General features: G+C 48.4%; 1 protein-coding gene across 2 annotated transcripts in view; it reads right to left on the bottom strand.

Annotated features, from left to right (window-relative positions):
- The window catches only part of IGSF21 (immunoglobin superfamily member 21), a 237,880-nt gene that overhangs the window by 105,584 nt on the left and 112,816 nt on the right, over window positions 1–19,480 (bottom strand). Inside the window, exon 1 of one of the 2 annotated variants that reach the window (XM_083512700.1) lies at window positions 6,842–7,198. The exons of the other annotated variant lie outside the window; for it this stretch is intronic. The gene's annotated coding sequence lies outside the window, so the exon portion shown is untranslated. Of the gene's footprint in view, window positions 1–6,841; window positions 7,199–19,480 lie in introns of those variants that run through there. 2 annotated transcript variants of the gene reach the window in all.

Below are 19,480 nucleotides of genomic sequence, written 5' to 3' on the forward strand. Positions count from 1 at the left end.
GTCCCACAACTTGGAGAATGGAGCAATCTTTCTTCCTGCTTCTCAGTGGTGCAGCGCATGCCAGGGCTGCCTGGGGCAGGCATGTAGGGTGTGCCCTGGAGGGGGTCAGGACGCAGGGGTCGCCCTCCTGGGTGCCACAGTTCAGGGCAGGAGAGGGGTGGGGAAGCTGCTGCTCACAGGCTTGACCCGGGGGCCGGAGCTGAACCAGGCACAAGCACCGCAGCCAAGGCACAGCTCCTTCTGGCGCGGAGCCAGGCCCCGTTGAAGGAGCCTGCTGTGGGGGCGCCTATTTGCGCCCCCTCTCAAAATTGCACCTGGGGCCATGACACCCCCGGCACCCCCCACGCTACGCCTCTGCTGCTTCTCCAGAGGACAGGACCCGAACCAAAGGCTTCAAATGGCAGGAAAGGAGATTCCGACTAAACATTCAAGAGAAGTTGTTGATGGTAAGAGCTGGTGGACAGTGGAACAGACTCCTTTGGAAGGTGGCAGACTCTCCCTCCTTGGAGGTTTTTAAGCAGAGGTTGGCTGGCCATCTGTCAAGGATGCTTTAATTGAGATTCCTGCATTTGCAGGGGGTTGTATGAGACAACCTTCGGTGGTAACCCGCCTCCCCAACCTTACAATTCTGTGATACTATGAAATTTATTATGCAGATGTCAGTTGTCATGGCAGCCAGAAAAATAAATCAGAAGTCAACATTTTCATTTTTAAACATGCTTCAAAGAACCATCGTCTTTCAAAAAATAAAAAAGAGAATTTCAAGTCAATTCCTTTGGCAACCATCACAGGTTGACTCCAGCGCTGGAGTCACCTTATAATTCTTCTCCTTCCGTGGATCAGAGCCTGGAAAACTGGACTGGAGAGTTCAGAGCCACAAGACCCAATTCTTGCAAACACCCAGAACACCCTCCACAGGGCAGGGAGCCAGGCCTCCATCTAGCTCTTCAAATGCACCCTGCGCCGTCCCTCCTAGCTGAAATTTCACTCCATTTTTTTTTATTGCCCAGGAACCAAGAGGAATTTGGGGAGGGGGGAGAGAACGGGGTGGGGAGGGAGGGAGAGGAGCTGTCAGTAAAACTGTCTCCTCAAATTTATTTGCTCAGCCAAGGTTTTATTGCAAAGAAAATACACACTCTCACATACACAAGATAAAGAACTGGAGGGGGAATTATCCAGGTCGTAAATCCCTTCACACTTTGTAGGGATGCCTGGTGGACGTTTTCAAGGACACAGACCATATCAACAGCTCTTTAACATCCTCATGTATATTATTAATTGTTGTTTTTGATTTCCTTATTTGAAAACTCTTCCAAGAAGCCTGGGAAAATATCAAATAAATGGGGGCTTTAGATCAGAAACCAATGGGGAGGACAAAGCAAAGTGGCCCCCAAGATTAACCATGTTGGGTTTTGAATGGTCATAGCATTGTGGAGTTGGGAGGGACCCTGTGGGTCATCTAGTCCAACCCCCTGCAATGCAGGAATATGCAGCTGTCCCATACAGGGATCGAACCTGCAACCTTGGCGTTAAGCCACTTCTGCCCTTCGGAGGAGGTGGGGTTGCGGGCTTCACGGCCCCTCCACGCGTGCGGTGGGTGGAGGCTAGCCCTCGCACGATTGGGGGGATTCCCAGCTGCGTCACCCCCTGGCAGGCCCAGGGGCCGTGGGCTGCCCTATAAAGGCAGGATGCGGCCGGAGATCTCCCTCTTTTCCCACCTATCAGCTGTTCCTGTTTCCCACCCTCCCACCCTATAAGGTTTTCGTCCTTTGACTGTGCTATGGACCTTGGTTGGTCACTGTTGAGGGGCCTGGTAGGAATTTTTCCACTTGGCAAATTGGCACCAGCCACTTGGTTTTCGCCTACCTCGTAGCAAATCACCACAACTTTCTGGGTATTGGCGGTTAGTTATTGGTGTTGCTCTGTAGATGGAAGAGGGGAGGTAGCGCCATCACCTGCCCCGCATATTGCGGGGTAGTCCGATAAAGGATTCCGGGAGGCGTGGCCCTGTCTGAAGCCTAGGGAGGTGGGGGCCTAAGGCACACCCCCAATCGGTGGCCCCATGGGACTTCCTAGTTGATGTGCATCAGCAGGACTCCCCCTACTGGTGGTTAACCCTTCTCGGACTTCAAGCAGATGAGCTGAAGTCGGATGTACTCGGTTAGGACCAATGCCTAAGCCAATACCGCTCATCACCTGTAACCAATAAAGTTGTGGCCTTATTTAGCCCATTAACCTTAATAATTGTGTCATGTGTCATTATTTCCACTGGAGACGGGAACTTACCACGCAACCAGCACCATGCTCTAAACAACTGAGCTATGTTGGAAGATTCAGGAGAGATAAAAGAAAGTCCTTCATTATGCAGTGAATAGTTGAACTCTGGAACTCCCTCCCACAGGAGACAGTGATGAGCATTGACTTGGGGGGCTTTAAAAGAGGATGGGGCAACTTCATGGAGGATGAAGCTACCAATGGCTGCCCGTTGCAATGTCTGTGCTGTGGGAATGTTCTGGGGTGCAGGAGAGGATATATTGACTAATTATATCCTTATCCAACTTGTGTTAACAAGTTCCCAAAATATCAGCAGAGTTTATAGACATTCCCCTTTAAGTTCGCAACGGTAACGTGTGCACAGGTTCGCTAGAAACTCTATAATAGTTACTCTGGTAATTTCCCCTTTTGTTCCCTCTTAAAATACAAGACACAACACAGTCTTTATAAAAGTATAAAAGAGTTTACTCACATTCTGTTCACAATATGATCCCAGAAGGCAGACAGCTTAAAAAGGTTACATACATTCAGAATCTATCTTGTAGCAAGATAGACCTTATCTCCTCTCTTGGCTGGGAGCCAAGAGAGCATCCTTAGATGTTTCCTCATCGAAGGAAGATGGCAGAGAGAGAGAGTGGCTGCCTGCCCTGTGCTTTTGTCATTACCTGCACAGGTGAGGCCACACCCACCTCTGGTCACATGCGGAGGAAGTCCGTCCCCAGGAAGTTTACCTGCTTTCTGGACAGACATCCCTCCCCATGTTCTAACATGTACACTCTAGGAATGTTGTCATTGACTGCTCCTGTGTTTACATCCCACATGTGCTCTGCCTCCCTTGTCAGAGGCAGCAATGCTCCTGAATACCAGTTGCTGGAAGCCCCAAAGGGAGACAGTGCGTTTGTGCTCAAATCCTGTTCACAGGCTCCCCACAGGTATCTAGGTGGCCACTGTGAGAACAGGATGCTCAGCTAGATGCGCCCTTGGCTTTATCCAATTGGGAGCTTTTTATGTTCTTATAAATGGCCTTCCAAGTTCCCCAAGCCCAAACTGGGGAAACCGCTAAGGATCATTTCTCCCAAATGAACATAGGAAGCTGTGCCAGATGCAAACCACATCATTGATCCAACCAGCTTGGGAATGTCTACACCAGGTTTTGACTAATTCACGGACGGTTTAGCAGGGTCAGCAAACTTTTTCAGCTGTGGGCCGGTCCACTGTCCCTCAGACATTGTGGGGGGCCAGACTATATTTTGGGGGGAGAAATGAACAAATTCCTATACCCCACAAATAACCCAGAGATTCATTTTAAATAAAAGCACACATTCTACTCATGTAGAAACATGCTGATTCCCGGACCATCCGCAGGCCGGATTTAGAAGGCGATTGGGCCGGATCTGGCCCCCGGGCCTTAGTTTGCCTGCCCATGGTTTAAGGCTATTGATGGCTACAAGCTACGATGGCTCTGATCTGCCTCCACAGCTGGATGCAGTAATGCTTCTGAATACCAATTTCTGGGAACCCCAAGAGAGGAGAGGGCTCTTGTGCTTGGATCCTGCTTGTGGTTTTCCCTTTGGGGCATCTGGTTGGCCTCTGTGAGAACTGGATCCTGGACTGTACCTCCCAAGAGGAGCAGGGAACATTCGTTCTTTTGAAGAGGAATTAGGCCTGCAGGTGGCGCTGTGGGTTAAACCACAGAGCCTAGGACTTGCTGATCAGAAGGTTGGCGGTTCGAATCCCCGCAACGGGGTGAGCTCCTGTTACTCGGTCCCTACTCCTGCCAACCTAGCAGTTCGAAAGCATGTCAAAGTGCAAGTAGATAAATAGGTACCGCTCCAGCGGGAAGGTAAAAGTCATTTCCGTGCGCTGCTCTGGTTCGCCAGAAGCAGCTTAGTCTTGCTGGCCACATGACCCGGAAGCTGTACGCCGGCTCCCTTGGCTAATAAAGCGAGATGAGCGCCGCAACCCCAGAGTCGTCCGCGACTGGACCTAATGGTCAGGGGTCCCTTTACCTTTACCTTATATTGCAGCGCTTTGACCATCTGCTAATGCAGTAACATTACCCCCCCTTTCTCTTCTCCTGTGTGAGCTAAGCCAATCAGGGATCCTGCAAATTGGGTGCTGGTGCCATTGAGCCAATCACGTCAGGTTGGGAGGCAACACCATGAAGCATATTCAGAGAAAGGGCAAAGCTTCCTGCCCTCACTCGGCATGGGTGGCCATATTGCCAATTTTTTTATCCTTTTGCCCATGTTTGCAGGGAGGGGGTGGGTTAATTTGTTTTTGCAATCACTGCTCTTCTTTCAGCTCAGCTCTCATTACAGACTAAATCAGGGGTCAGCAAACTTTTTCAGCAGGGGGCCAGTCCACTGTCCTTCAGACCTTGTGAGGGGCCGGACTATATTTTGAAGGGAAAAAAATGAATGAATTCCTGTGCCCCACAAATAACCCTGAGATGCATTTTAAATAAAAGGGCACATTCTACTCATGTAAAAACACGCTGATTCCGGGACTGTCCCTGGGCCAGATTTAGAAGGCGATTGGGCCGGATCTGGCCCCCGGGCCTTAGTTTGCCAACCCATGGGCTAAATGGTCAGAATTTGGGAGCTTTCAGGGGATGGGAAAACTTCACCTGAGGTCAAATCCACAACGGGCTGCAACTATCCCAATTTACAGGGGCATCCTCTTGCAAATTTGCAAACACTCACTTGCTGCGTTTATACAACAAAAACACCCTTCTCTCTCTCTTTTTTTAGAAGGAAGAGGAGGCGGGACAGATTTATCCATCCTACCTACAATTTCAGTATGACGTCCAATGTGAGCTGATGGACAGATCCTCTCTTGGTTCTCGGGAATGAAGGATGGGGATGGAGGGGTTTTGTCAGTTTTGATAGTTGTCAGCTCCTGGCTTGGTGTCGCAATTGACATATGCTAGCCATGAAACTGACGTCTTGATCAAAAAATATAAAGCTGGAGTGGGGGGATGGTGTGCGGAGGACATTTCTTTCCCCGAACACCGCCGAAAATCCTTTAATTGGCAGCACCCACCTGAGAGAAGTGGCAAACATGAAAACAGATTTCACGCCAGCTCAAATTATCTACCCGTCTTCTGGCTAGGCCCTTCAAATGTGATGGGTCCCTTTCGACGGTGCAAAAACAAACAAACAGGTGTCTGCAACTATGGCCTTTGGCATGGAACGGCGCATGGAAAAAACTCAAGTTCTGGGAAGTAAAGAGGCACAACAGATCCACAGAGAGAATAACAGGAGGGCACCCAAAAGGATCACAGAAGACAAATCTTAAATTCTCAGACGTTTTCTAGACAAAGTTTCAGCTTCCTGCTCTGTTTCCAAGGGCACAATAGTTTATATCTGTATCTATATCTACACCTATACTTATGTTTATAGAATCAGAGTTGAAAGGGAGCCTAAGGATAATAATAATAATAATAATAATAATAATAATAATAATAATAATAATAATAATATATTATTTATACCCCGCCCAACTGGCTGGGTTTCCCCAGCCACTCTGGGCGGCTTCCAAAAAAATATTAAAATACTGTGATACATCAAACATTAAAAGCTTCCCTAAACAGGGCTGCCTTCAGATGTCTTCTAAAAGTCTGGTAGTTGTTGTTCTCTTTGACATCTGGTGGGAGGGCGTTCCACAGGGCAGGTGCCACTAATGGGAAGGCCCTCTGCCTGGTTCTCTGTAACTTGGCTTCTCACAGTGAGGGAACTGCCAGAAGGCCCTCAGTGCTGGACCTCAGTGTCTGGGCAGAACGATGGGGGTGGAGACGCTCCTTCAGGTACATTGGACCGAGGCCGTTTAGGGCTTTAAAGGTCAGCACCAACACTTTGAATTGTGCTCGGAAACGTACTGGGAAACGTCTAGTCCAACTCCCTGCAATGCAGGAATACTCAGCCGTCCCATAATGGGATTATTATTATTATTATTATTATTATTATGCCAGACCGGATAGGCCAGTGGCTTGAACCAGCATGCTCTCCTTATATTCTTAATTAAGTATCATTTTCAGACTGGAAGCAGGGAATACTGATCATATCTGCTATGCTGATTTCCATTCCAGACATGGGACGAATAAGATCAAGGCTTTCCCATCTCATTTTCATTTTCGCCAGAATTCTCCAACATCCCAGCTTTTGTCAGACAAACACAGGTCAGTCTCAAGGAATGTGTGTGTTCAGATTCCATTGCCTCTTTCTCCTTTCTAGCGTTCCATTCGCCGCTGGGAGAAACAAATCACAGCCAGTCTTCCCTGACCCGTCTCAGCACAGCTCGGAAATGGGATGGCGATTTTCGCTTGCCCGACACAAGCAAAACAGATCAAAACTCATCTCCCCACCCCCACAAGCAAACTCTCCGCAGCCGCCCTCTAAACTGCTGCCCCCCCCCTCTATCCCTCTCCATGTTCTACAAAACCAATTACAGACTGGAAATAGCTGTAATAAACTTGATATCCCACTCATGGCCCAATCCCACCGATGCTGAAAGAATGTGTAATAGCTGCTGGGACACACAAGGGGAAGCAAGAACGACAACTCGCAGCGGTTTCATCACTCAGGTTGTTTAAATTGTGTCCTGTGCATCTCCTGGCCTCTGCCCCCCTCCTGTTGCTGCAAAACAGGACGGAGTGTACAGCCAAGCGCTTTGAGACGCTGTGCGGCGACTCAGCACCTCAGCTGGGGCAAAAAGACAAAACGGGTAACACAATCTGATGCTGGAGGGCTACTAGACTGAAGCTGTTGGGCGCTGTGAGGAACAAGACATTGGAGTAGATGAACTGTTTATCTGATCCTGTTGGACCCTTCTGACGTCCAGTGTGTCAGGGGTGTGTGTGTGTGTGTGTGTGTGTGTGTGTGTGAGAGAGAGAGAGAGAGAGAGAGAGAGAGAGAGAGAGAGAGAGAGAGAAATAAGGATGAGGGAAGGTTAACAACAGGAAGATTTAAAGGAACTATTGGAAAGACTATTCAAGGCAGCAGAGATATGAGATGATCAGAGCCCTCTCCCCGAACTTCAAGCATGGGAAGTCCCAACAAAAAAATTATGATTTAGGCAGAATATTTGGACTATTTGATGTGTATTTGTATAATTTGGAACATTCAATGTGATTTGATTGGATTAGAGGATTCGTCCCAGCAGAAAACATCATTAATGCTAAATTTCTGCCATCAGACAAGGACCTAAACAGAGTTGTGGTAACATTCAGAGACTGGCACACAACCAAACTAGTTTCAGACAATAAAGACAAGCTACAAAGGATTGGATTGCAGGTGACTCGCCTATTCGAAGTGTCCGGTACTCCCACCCTTCTCATCGAAACAATCAAGACTGATAAGATAAAAATAAAGCCGACAATGTCTATGACGGACGAGAACTATAAAATGCTTCAACTAGAGGCAGACAAGGCCCCAAACCAGCTGGCTAAAAGACCAAAAACCCTATCCCCAAACCATGTATCAGATGAAATCTCCAACATAGAGAAGGAAAACCACTTCATAGCAACTATTGATTTCATTGGATTGTTAAAATGGGAAACTTAATAAAAAAGATTTTTAAAAAAAGAAAATAAGGACGAGGGTCAGGATCATAAAACACATGATCATAGGATCACAGAATTGTCTTCTTCTTCTTTGCTGATCACTCATAGCCGAGTAAGATTGTCTTCCATAAACACGGTTTTGGGTTTGGGATGGGTTTTTGGAAAACGCCTGTGCTTGAATTTGTTTTGTGTGTGTAGATCAGTGCACGCTTACCAACGCACAGTCTTCGCAGTAAGGCTCTATTCCAGGGGTCAGCAAGGTTTACCTCGCCTGAGCCGCTTCACTCCAGCAGAGATCCCTCCGTGGGCTGGATTGCGTGCCCACCCATGATTTTCGGCGCCTGCTCAGACGCGATTTTTGGTGCCATGAAAGTGAGTCCCCGTGCCACACTGTGTCAGTTTAGCACAGCGAGTGGGAACTCACTGAGCAGGCAGCTGAGTTCAGAGGGCAGCTTGTGGACCACTTAAACGACCCCTGTGGGCTGCTTGTGGCCCATGGGTCTTAGGCTGCCGACCCCTGCTCCATTCCAATGGCATCACGACGACCTGTAGATTTTTATCTGCTGCTGCCTTCATCCGCCTTCACAGCCGTGGTAACATACTGTTTGTTATCTTCCGCCTGCTCTGCCACTGAGGACTTCTTGGATCATTCTTTGTCTAGCTCCTCCCCTTTGACCTTTCTGCCTTGGGTGACCCTGTGTAGATTTGGAAGGGACCCCCGAGGTCCAGCCCCCTGCAATGCAGAATTCTCAGCTAAAGCATCCATGACAAATGGCCTTCCAATCTCTGCTTAAAAACCTCCAAGGAAGGAGAGTCCACAATGTGTCTCTCCCATGAAGAAACATTGCAGCGTTTGGGACTTTCTAGTCTGGAGAATAGGCAGGTAAGAGGCAGCTAATGGATTGAAGTTGAATCCTGAAAAGACAGAAGTACTGTTTTTGGGGGACAGGGGGCGGGCTGGTGTGGAGGACTCCCTGGTCCTGAATAGGGTAACTGTGCCCCTGAAGGACCAGGTGCGTAGCCTGGGAGTCATTTTGGACTCACAGCTGTCCATGGAGGCACAGGTCAATTCTGTATCCAGGGCAGCTGTCTACCAACTCCACCTGGTACGCAGGCTGAGATCCTACCTGCCCGCGGACTGTCTCGCCAGAGTGGTGCATGCTCTAGTTATCTCCCGCTTGGACTACTGCAATGCGCTCTATGTGGGGCTACCTTTGAAGGTGACTCGGAAACTACAGCTAATCCAGAATGCGGCAGCTAGACTGGTGACTGGGGGCGGCCACCGAGACCACATAACACCGGTCTTGAAAGACCTACATTGGCTCCCAGTACGTTTCCGAGCACAATTCAAAGTGCTGGTGTTGACCTTTAAAGCCCTAAACGGCTTCGGCCCAGTATACCTGAAGGAGCGTCTCCACCCCCATCGTTCTGCCCGGACACTGAGGTCCAGCGCCGAGGGCCTTCTGGCGGTTCCCTCATTGCGAGAAGCGAAGCTACAGGGAACCAGGCAGAGGGCCTTTTCGGTAGTGGCGCCCGCCCTGTGGAACGCCCTCCCATCAGATGTCAAAACGATAAACAACTACCTGACATTTAGAAGACATCTTAAGGCAGCCCTGTTCAGGGAAGTTTTTAATGTATAATATTTTAGTGTTTTTTGGTTTCTATGAAAGCCGCCCAGAGTGGCTGGGGAAACCCAGCCAGATGGGCGGGGTACAAATAATAAATTATTATTATTATTATTATTATATAACATGGTAGAAGTTTATAACATTGTGCCTGGCATGGAGAAAATGGAGAACCAACGGTCCCATCCCCACCTCTCTCATAATGCTAGAATGTGGGCATCCTTTGAAGCTGAATGGTGGACTGAGAAAAGAAAGGGCATCTTGATGCAGTGCGTAGTTAAACGATGGAACTCACTTCCAAAGGAGGCAGTGATGGTGACTAACTGGGATGGCTTTAAAAGAGGATTAGAGAAATTCATGGAGAAGGCAGCTATCTCTGGCTAGCAGTAATGCTTCTGAATACCAGTTGCCGGAAACCACAGACAGGGAGAGTTGCTCTTCTGCCCGAATCCTGCTTGCTAGTTTCTCACAGGAATTTGGTTGGCCACTGTGATAACAAGAGGCTGGACTAGATGGGCCATAGGTCTGACCCAGCAGATCTCTTTCCATATGAACCTACCCGGTCCCTGAGATCATCTTCTGAGGCCCTCCTTTATGTGCCTCATCCTCGAGAGGTCTGGAGGGTGGCAACACGAGAACGGGGCCTTCTCTGCAGTGGCTCCCCATCTGTGGAATGCTCTCCCCAGGGAAGTTTGCCTGGTGTCTTCATTATACACCTTTAGGCGCCAGGCAAAAATATTCCTTTTTAACCAGGCCTTTGGTTGATCTTATTGACATCCAACACCATTTTAGAATGTGGATTTATTGGGGGGGGGGCAGTTATTGGGTTACTGCTTTTGGTTTGATTTTATATGTTGTGGACTTGTTGTGAACCGCTCTGAGACCTCCGGGTATAGGGCGGTTTATAAGTTGAATTAATGATGATCATAGAATCATAGAGTTGGGAGAGACCACAAGGGCCATCGAGTCCAACCCCCTGCCAAGCAGGAAACACCACCAGAGCACTCCTGACATATGGTTGTCAAGCCTCTGCTTAAAGACCTCCAAAAAAGGAGACTCCACCACACTCCTTGGCAGCAAATTCCACTGTCGAACAGCTCTTACTGTCAGGAAGTTCTTCCTAATGTTTAGGTGGAATCTTCTTTCTTGTAGTTTGAATCCATTGCTCCGTGTCCGCTTCTCTGGAGCAGCAGAAAACAACCTTTCTCCCTCCTCTATGTGACATCCTTTTATATATTTGAACATGGCTATCATATCACCCCTTAACCTCCTCTTCTCCAGGCTAAACATGCCCAGCTCCCTTAGCCGTTCCTCATAAGGCATCGTTTCCAGGCCTTTGACTATTTTGGTTGCCCTCCTCTGGACACGTTGCAGTTGGTCAGTGTCCTTCTTGAATTGTGGTGCCCAGAACTGGACACAGTACTCCAGGTGAGGTCTGACCAGAACAGAATACAGTGGCACTATTACTTCCCTTGATCTAGATGCTATACTCCTATTGATGCAGCCCAGAATTGCATTGGCTTTTTTAGCTGCCACGTCACACTGTTGGCTCATGTCAAGTTTGTGGTCAACCAAGACTCCTAGATCCTTTTCACATGTACTGCTCTCAAGCCAGGTGTCCCCCATCTTGTATTTGTGCCTCTCATTTTTTTTGCCCAAGTGCAGTACTTTACATTTCTCCCTGTTAAAATTCATCTTGTTTGTTTTTGCCCAGTTCTCTAATCTGTCAAGGTCGTTTTGAAGTGTGATCCAATGATGATGATGTGTACACACTATCCATATTTAAGGCATACCCCCCAAAGAATCCTGGAAGCTATAGTTTACTCCCCAGAAAGCTGCAATCCTGAACACTGTTAACAAAGTACAGTTACTTTGGGGGGGGGTGGAGTGAAAATCTCCTTTAAATGTGCTTTAAATGTATGTCTTGTATGCAAGATAATTAATCTGGGATCTTAGGGTAGGATTTGCTGCTGTTTTAGGAGTTTTCTGTAAGTAAAAAAAACCAAAACAAAACCTTGCACCCTCCCCATCCAAATTGCCCGTCATGGAGCAGAACAGTGCGCCATATGATCAGTTTCCCATTCCGTGTCCTTAACATCTGCTTGAACAACCAAGCGACTTTCAGGAAATAGATCATCCTTAAGCAAACAGTTTTAGACAACACAGGCTCCCGTCCAACTATCTTTCCTATCACGGGCAATTACCAAGACGTTTTAAGGCGATGTGGAAGCCTGCTCTGCCAGGGCTGACTCCTGAAGCTGGAGAGCTGGGCATATGACGTGGTCCTCTAGACCAGGGATGAGGAACTGCAGGCCTGGTGGTCAAATGGAGTCCTCCAGGCCTCTCCATTTGGCCCCCAGGACTTTGCTCAGCCACACCCCCTCCTGCCCCTGCTGTGCACCCTCCTTGCCTGTTTTTACCTAGCTGGAAATGTGCCCTTGAGCTCTGAACATGCTTCTTGCTCACTTGCATGAAGGACTGATCAACCTTCATGAGAGGTGTTCTAACGGTGCTTGGATGGGCCTGTTAGCTGCTCCAGTGAGTGGTAGTATGATTTGTGTATGTGAATGTCTGAGAGAGCATGAGAAGGGAAGTCTGTATTACCTCTTCCTACTGAGTACAACTGGAAGTTAGTTTCACTTCTGTGTGTGTTACAGTTCTGTACTGGTGTTCAGAGAGCACAGAGTATCTGTATAAAGGTAAAGGGACCCCTGACCATTAGGTCCAGTCGTGACCAACTCTGGGGTTGCGGCTCTCATCTCGCTTTATTGGCCGAGGGAGCCGGCGTACAACTTCCGGGTCATGTGGCCAGCATGACTAAGCCGCTTCTGGCAAACCAGAGCAGCGCACGCAAACGCCATTTACCTTCCTGCCGGAGCAGTACCTATTTATCGACTTGCACTTTGACGTGCTTTCGAACTGCTAGGTGGGCAAGAGCAGGGACTGAGCAACGGGAGCTCACCCCGTCGCGGTGATTAGAACCGCCAACCTTCTGATCAGCAAGTCCTAGGCTCTGTGGTTTAACCCACAGCGCCACCCGTGTTCCTTGGAGTCTCTGTATACAAGACTGTAAATAAAGTAGTTTAGAACTACGATTGAGTCTTTCTTCTGCTAAGATATACCAGAAGACTGGCATGCTCTTTTCAGGAGAGAAGGGTCGCTTATTACCAGTCTCTCTGGACTGAGGGAGATTTACAGCCAGGGAGGACCACCGGAGAGACGCTCCAAAGACTTGGGAAGTTGGCAGCCTTCCCGGGGGGGGGGGGACGTTTTTCCAAGAGGGCCATCAGTCAGGGATTATTCAGCTGTGATTCCTGCATTGCAGGGGCTCAGACTAGAAGACCTCTGAGGTGCCTTCCAGCTCTGTAATTCTAGTATGCTATGATCAGGGTGTGTCCAACTGGTTTATGCAATCCCTGATAGTAGGGTCTTTATTTAAAAATTATTTTTATTGATTTTTTTCATGTATACTTCTAACAATATATCTTTAACAATTTTCCATATTTCGACCCTCCTCCCTGGACTTCCCCCATACTCCCATTTTGTTTTATTTCCATATTATTCAGCCTGTGTATTATTTCCCCAAAATTTTCTCAATACATATAGTCTTATTTTTTTGTTGTATACAGTTGTGATTGTTTACTCAAACCCTGCCAATGAGTCCATTCCTTTCTGTTGCCTCTTCATATATGTTGTGAATGGGAAGCATTCACAATGCTACTGGTTTCTTAACAAAGGTCTTTTTAAACCTTTTTTTTTAAAATTCATTATATATCATTTCCCAATAATTTCTAATCTTTTTGCATTCCCACCACATATGATAGAATGCCCAATCTTTTTCTTTACATTTCCAACAACTTTTTGATCCCTTTTTATACATTTTGACTACTTTCTCTGGTGTTATATACCATCTATGCATCATTTTCATATAATTCTCTTTCAATAAGATACAATCTGTAAATTTTAGGTTCAGCTTCCACATCTTTTCCCAATCTTCAAGTTGCATATAATGACCTAAATCCTGAGCTCACTTTATTTGTGCTGACTTTACCACCTGATAGTAGGGTCTGACTCTTCAGGACCTCGGAGAGCTCCAAGGATGTCCAGGTGTTCGCTGTAGGAACATCTGAAACGACTTTCTTTTCTTTTTTCATAATAATATTTATTCAGAAGCAACTTTCTACTGAGTCAGATCCTTGGTTCTTCCAGCTCAGTATTGTCTACATTGACAGGCAGAGGCCCTGCAGGGTTTCATTGAGTAGGTAGCTCCCCATCCTATCTGGAGATGAAACCTGGGACTGGGTTGAACCTGGGACTTTCTGCATGGAAAGCAGGTCCTCTAAGCCAGTGTTCCCCAACCTTGGGCCTCCAGCTGTTTTTGGACTACAACTCCCACCATCCCTCGCTAGCAAGACCAGTGGTCAAGGATGATGGGAATTGTAGTCCAAAAACAGCTGGAGGCCCAAGGTTGGGGAACACTGCTCTAAGCCACTGAGTTGTGGCCTCTTCTCCTGAGAAGTCAGCATGTGTAGCATGTTTTCATCTGAAGAGACGGACCCACCTCTCAGAATCCTCACCCCCACGAGCTCAAGGCTGAAAGTGGTTCTAGCTAAAAGTCAGCTAAATCCTCCCTGGAAAAAACCATCACATACAACCACCCCCTTTCATGGAACAGGAAAATGCCTCTGGACTCTGCTACCTTGACAGGACTTGGATGGAGATCTTGCCTGCAAAGAGAGCCGTGTGCATTTACAGTGGTTGCTATGCAATAAATAAATAAGTAAATAAAATTGGGGAAAGTGCCAGGGATGGAGGGGGGGGGGGAGAACCTCCTTTCATCGCCTCCCCACTGACTCCGGCAAACAGGCTTCCTAGGAACAAATAGAGCATTCAATTTGTTTTTCCAGGAGCAAGCTGTTTCCATCTCTCAGCAGAAATAATTAAGGATAAAACACAGCATCCTACCTTTCCGCTCGCTGACTATCCCTGCTGCAGAAGAAATGTGGAAACACAGAACTGGAAGGGGACCCAATGGGTCATCTAGCCCAACCCCTGCGACGCAAAGCCTGAGCTAGAAGCAGGGGAAGCATTCTTTCAACCTGAAAACTGCATTCCCTGATTGCCAGCCTTCCAGGGGTATGTACCATTGGCAAAGAGGGGCCAGAGGCAAAAGCAGGGGTGACAAAACAGTACTCAAAGCTAGGGTTTTCCCAGTAGTGATGCATGGAAGTGAGAGCTGGACCATAAAGAAGACTGATCGCCGAAGAATTGATGCTTTTGAATTATGGTGCTGGAGGAGACTCTTGAGAGTCCCATGGACTGCAAGAAGACCAAACTTCTCCATTCTGAAGGAAATCAGCCCTGAGTGCTCACTGGAAGGACAGATCCTGAAGCTGAGGCTCCAATACTTTGGCCACCTCAGGAGAAGAGAAGACTCCCTGGAAAAGACCCTGATGTTGGGAAAGATGGAGGGCACAAGGAGAAGGGGATGACAGAGGACGAGATGGTTGGACAGTGTTCTTGAAGCTACCAGCATGAGTCTGACCAAACTGTGGGAGGCAGTGGAAGACAGGAGTGCCTGGCGTACTCCGGTCCATGGGGTCACGAAGAGTCGGACACAACTAATCAACTAAACAACAACAAGTTTGTATAGTGCATGGGTAGGTAAACTAAGGCCCGGGGGCTGGATCTGGCCCAATTGGCTTCTAAATCCGGCCCGCGGACAGTCTGGGAATCAGTGTGTTTTTACATGAGTAGAATGTGTCCTTTTATTTAAAATGCATCTCTGGGTTATTTGTGTGGCATAGGAATTTGTTCATTTCCCCCCAAAAATATAGTCCGGCCCCCCACAAGGTCTGAGGGACAGTGGACCGGCCCACAGCTGAAAAAGTTTGCTGACCCCTGGTATAGTGGGGTAAGAGACCTGGGGTGTGTGTGTCAATGTGCCCCTTTGGTTTTAGGTAGTACAGTCATATCTCAGGTTAGAGCTGCTTCAGGTTGTGTTTTTTTGGGTTGCAGACCGTTGAAACCCAGAAGTACCGGAACTTGTTACTTCCAGGTTTAGGCAGTCACACCATGCGCAGAAGTGCTAAATCGCGCTTTGCACATGTGCAGAAGTGCCAAATCGCAACCCTCGCATGCACAGACACGCAGATGTGGGTTGCGAATGCTGCAGGTTGCAAACATGCATCCCGCAGAGATCACATTCACAACCCGAGCGTCCACTGTATATGGGAAGATGAGTCTAAAAAGTCCGGGACACCAATTTTAACAGCCCTCTAGCAGCTGTGGTGCCTCATTTATGAGAAGTAATGTATTTAGCATTAACTCTGGAAGTGTAAACTCGATTCTGACCTCCTAGAGTAAAATACACAACAGGAGGCTTAGTTTTTACAAATCTATGGTGTGACCTCACTTGGCATAATGCTGTGTGCAGTTCTGGTTGCCTCCTCTCAAAAGGGATATTGTGGAATTGTACAAGGTTCTGAAAAGGGCAAAGGAAATATCAAAGGGATGGAGGGACTCCCCTTGGAAGGAAGGTTGCTGTGTTTGGGGCTTCTTAAAGGTAAAGGTAAAGGTAAAGGGACCCCTGACCATTAGGTCCAGTCACGAAAGACTCTGGGGTTGCAGTGCTCATCTCGCTTTACTGGCCAGCATGACTAAGCCGCTTCTGGCAAACCAGAGCAGTGCACTGAAACGCCGTTTACCTTCCCGCTGGAGTGGTACCTATTTATCTACTTGCACTTTGACGTGCTTTTGATCTGCTAGGTGGGCAGGAGCAGGGACCGAGCAACAGGAGCTCACCCCATTGCGGGGATTTGAACCGCCGACCTTCTGATCGGCAAGCCCTAGGCTCTGTGGTTTAGACCACAGGGCCACTCGCGTCTTAGCTTAGAGTAAAAGCGAGTTAGAGGCGACATGCTAGTAGTATATCAAATTATGGAATGGAGAAAATGGAGAGAGACAAGTTTTTCTCCCTCTCTCATGGTGCTAAAACTTGTGGGCATGCAATGAAGCTGAATGTTGGACAGATAAAATAAAGGAGTTAAACTGTGGAACTCCCTCCCACAGGACTGGCCACCAACTTAGATGGCTACTAGCTCTGCTCTGCCTCTACCATCGAAGACAGCAATGCTTCTGAATACCAGTTGCTGGACAACACAGGAGAATTCTTGTGCTTGAATCCTGCTTGTGGGTCTCCCGCAGTCCTTTGGTTGGCTACTGTGAAACCAGGATGCTGCGCTAGATGGGTCATTGGCCTGATCCTGCAGGCTCTTGTGATGTTCCGGTTCTCTCCTTCCTGCCCTCGAAGGAAACCAGCCAGCCAGCCAGCCTACCTGCCAATCACCCCTCAACTTTCACAAAGCCATGGCACTGTAATCACTCACCCTCCCAATCGCCGTGGCTTTCCGGGGGACGCAAGGGTGGGCGAGGATCCTGCTGCCCAGCTGAATTAGAGATGGCTCCTCTCAAGCCACCCTTGGCGTGACCGCCACCCCCGCCCCTCTGCCCCCAGACATCGCGGGAAGTCGCCGGGCAGGGTTTTAACGTCTCATTTTCTTAACGGGAACTGGCAGGCGGGACCCCAGCAGGGACTCCGGCTTGTCAGAGTCAATCAGGCTGGCTTGGGGAAGTGCGGAGAGCATCTGTAATTCATCAACCCCAAGCCTGTCCCGGGTGACGGGTTTTTCACTCATCGGAGCACAGTGCTTTCCTCCGGACGAGGATCGAGCTGACAGCCGCGGTGGCGGAAAGAGCATCATTGCCACCAGGGACGGCTGCTAATTAGTCTACAAGATCTTTACACCCCCAACCCCACGCGCGCACACAACCAGCCTTGCATACAGAGGAGGTTCAGTAAGCTGGCTTCCCAGAGCATTCTGGGGGGTGAAAGAGATCCAACATGGCTCCTTCAAGACATCCCGTGAAAAGTGCCACCAAGGAAGCGCATTGGTCCATACCAATGGTGATCTTCCTGTTGCTAATGCAAAAGAAATATTTGTTTGTGGCACTTGGATCCTGTCTTTCTCCTTCAAGGAACTCAAGGTTGCATATGTGGTTCTCTGCCTCATTTCATCCTCACAACAGCCTTGTGAGGTCGGTTAAGCTGAGAGATATGGTAACTGGCCCACAGTCTCTCAGTGAGCTACATGTAGAGACTACAACCCCAGTCTTCCAGGTCCTGGTTCAACACTCTAACCACTACGCCACACCAACCTCAGGTATGTGACCCAGATGCGGCCCTCGTGACCTCCTGATCCGGCCCTCAAAACTCTCTCCAGGCCTTGCCACCTCTCCCTTTGCCATGACACTCAAGAGGCATTCTTCACCATTAACTGGATTTGGCGTAGTAGCAGGAAGTTCAACTTCCAAAATGTTTGGAAACCAAAGTGTAGCTTCTGATTGGCTTCAGGAAGCTCCTGCAACCAATCAGAAGCCCCGTCAGATGTTCAGGTTCCAAAGAACGTTCGCAAACCGGAACACTCACTTCCGGGTTTGCAGTGTTTGGGAACCAAAATGTCTGAGTACCAAGGCATTCAGGATCCAAGTTATGACTGTATGCTTATAGCCACATTCTAAAAAGGTAAAGGTAAAGGTACCCCTGACTGTTCTGGGGTTGCGTGCTCATCTCGCTCTATAGGCCAAGGGAGCCAGCGTTTGTCCACAGACAGCTTCCGGGTCATGTGGCCAGCATGACTCTTTACCTTCCCATCGGAGTGGTACCTACTAATCTACTTGCACATTCTAGAAGGATTTAAAAGAGGCAAACAAATGCTTGGTACAAGAGAGGATGGCATATAGTCCTTACAGAAAAACAAATTGAGACTGGCAAGAGGAAGAAAGCATAAAGCAGGAGAATAGTGGAGCTTCATTTCATTCACAATTTCTCCAGAAAACCAAAGACCAGTAGCACAGGTTCAAACTAACTTGTGGGTCACTTAATAACAACATGTATTGTGGGTGTATACTGTTATAAGTAGGGGCGCGGGTGGTGCTGTGGGTTAAACCACAGAGCCTACAGCTTACTGATCAGAAGGTTGGCAGTTCTAATCCCCGCGATGGGGTGAGCTCCCGTTGCTCGGTCCCTGCTCCTGTCCACCTAGCAGTTCAAAAGCATGTCAAAGTGCAATTAGATAAATAGGTACCGCTCCGGTGGGAAGGTAAACGGCGTTTCCGTGTGCTGTTCTGGTTCGCCAGAAGCAGCTTAGCCTTGCTGGCCACATGACCCGGAAGCTGTGCGCCAGCTCCCTCAGCCCATAAAGCGAGATGAGCACCGCAACCCCAGAGTCGGCCACGACTGGACCTAATGGTCAGGGGTCCCTTTACTGTTATCAGTGGCACATGTATAGAAATGCCGGTTTTCACAATGGATTTTGGGGGGTCTCTGGGGAAACTGAATGAAGAAAAATAATTAATAAATCAACCCCAAAGCCGCAGTGACATCTGTGTTCCTCTTACCCATCAGGTCTCATTAAAAGTCACAGAGAGGAGACCCTGATAAACACAAAACATCACCTCCTGCCACAACCTCTCCACTAAAAGTCCCTCCCTGCAGGGTCTCCAGAGCTAAAAATGTGCAACACTCTCTGCTCCATGCTCATCATACTGTCCTCACAGTGCTAGCCACACTGCTAAGCCAAAACCTCACCACTGCCTAGTTTGCTCTGTATCAACATCTTTGCAGGAGTCTGGGCAGAAGGTTGAAGGAGGAGTTTTGCTTTGCTCTCCTGGCACGATGAGAGAATAAATTTCCTTCCATCCCAGCAAACTGGCAAAGCCCTGCTGGCAGCCACACCGATCAGGTCTCCGGTGAACCTCTCAATCCAGCTGCCATCTGAAGCCAACTAACAGCTCAGTGGCTCCTTGGGCAGGATGCTGCCAATTCAGCAGTAAAACTACAGTCGCATCACAAGCTAAATGGTGTGGCATCTAAGGAAGGGTAGGAAGTCCCAACACAGCCTTCCCCAAGAGGGTGCCCTTCAAATCTCTTGGACTCCAACTGGTGGGAGGGCCATCA

This window comes from Podarcis liolepis (assembly GCF_965112155.1).
Source record: "Podarcis liolepis genome assembly, chromosome: 7".
Taxonomy (NCBI): Eukaryota; Metazoa; Chordata; class Lepidosauria; order Squamata; family Lacertidae; genus Podarcis; species Podarcis liolepis.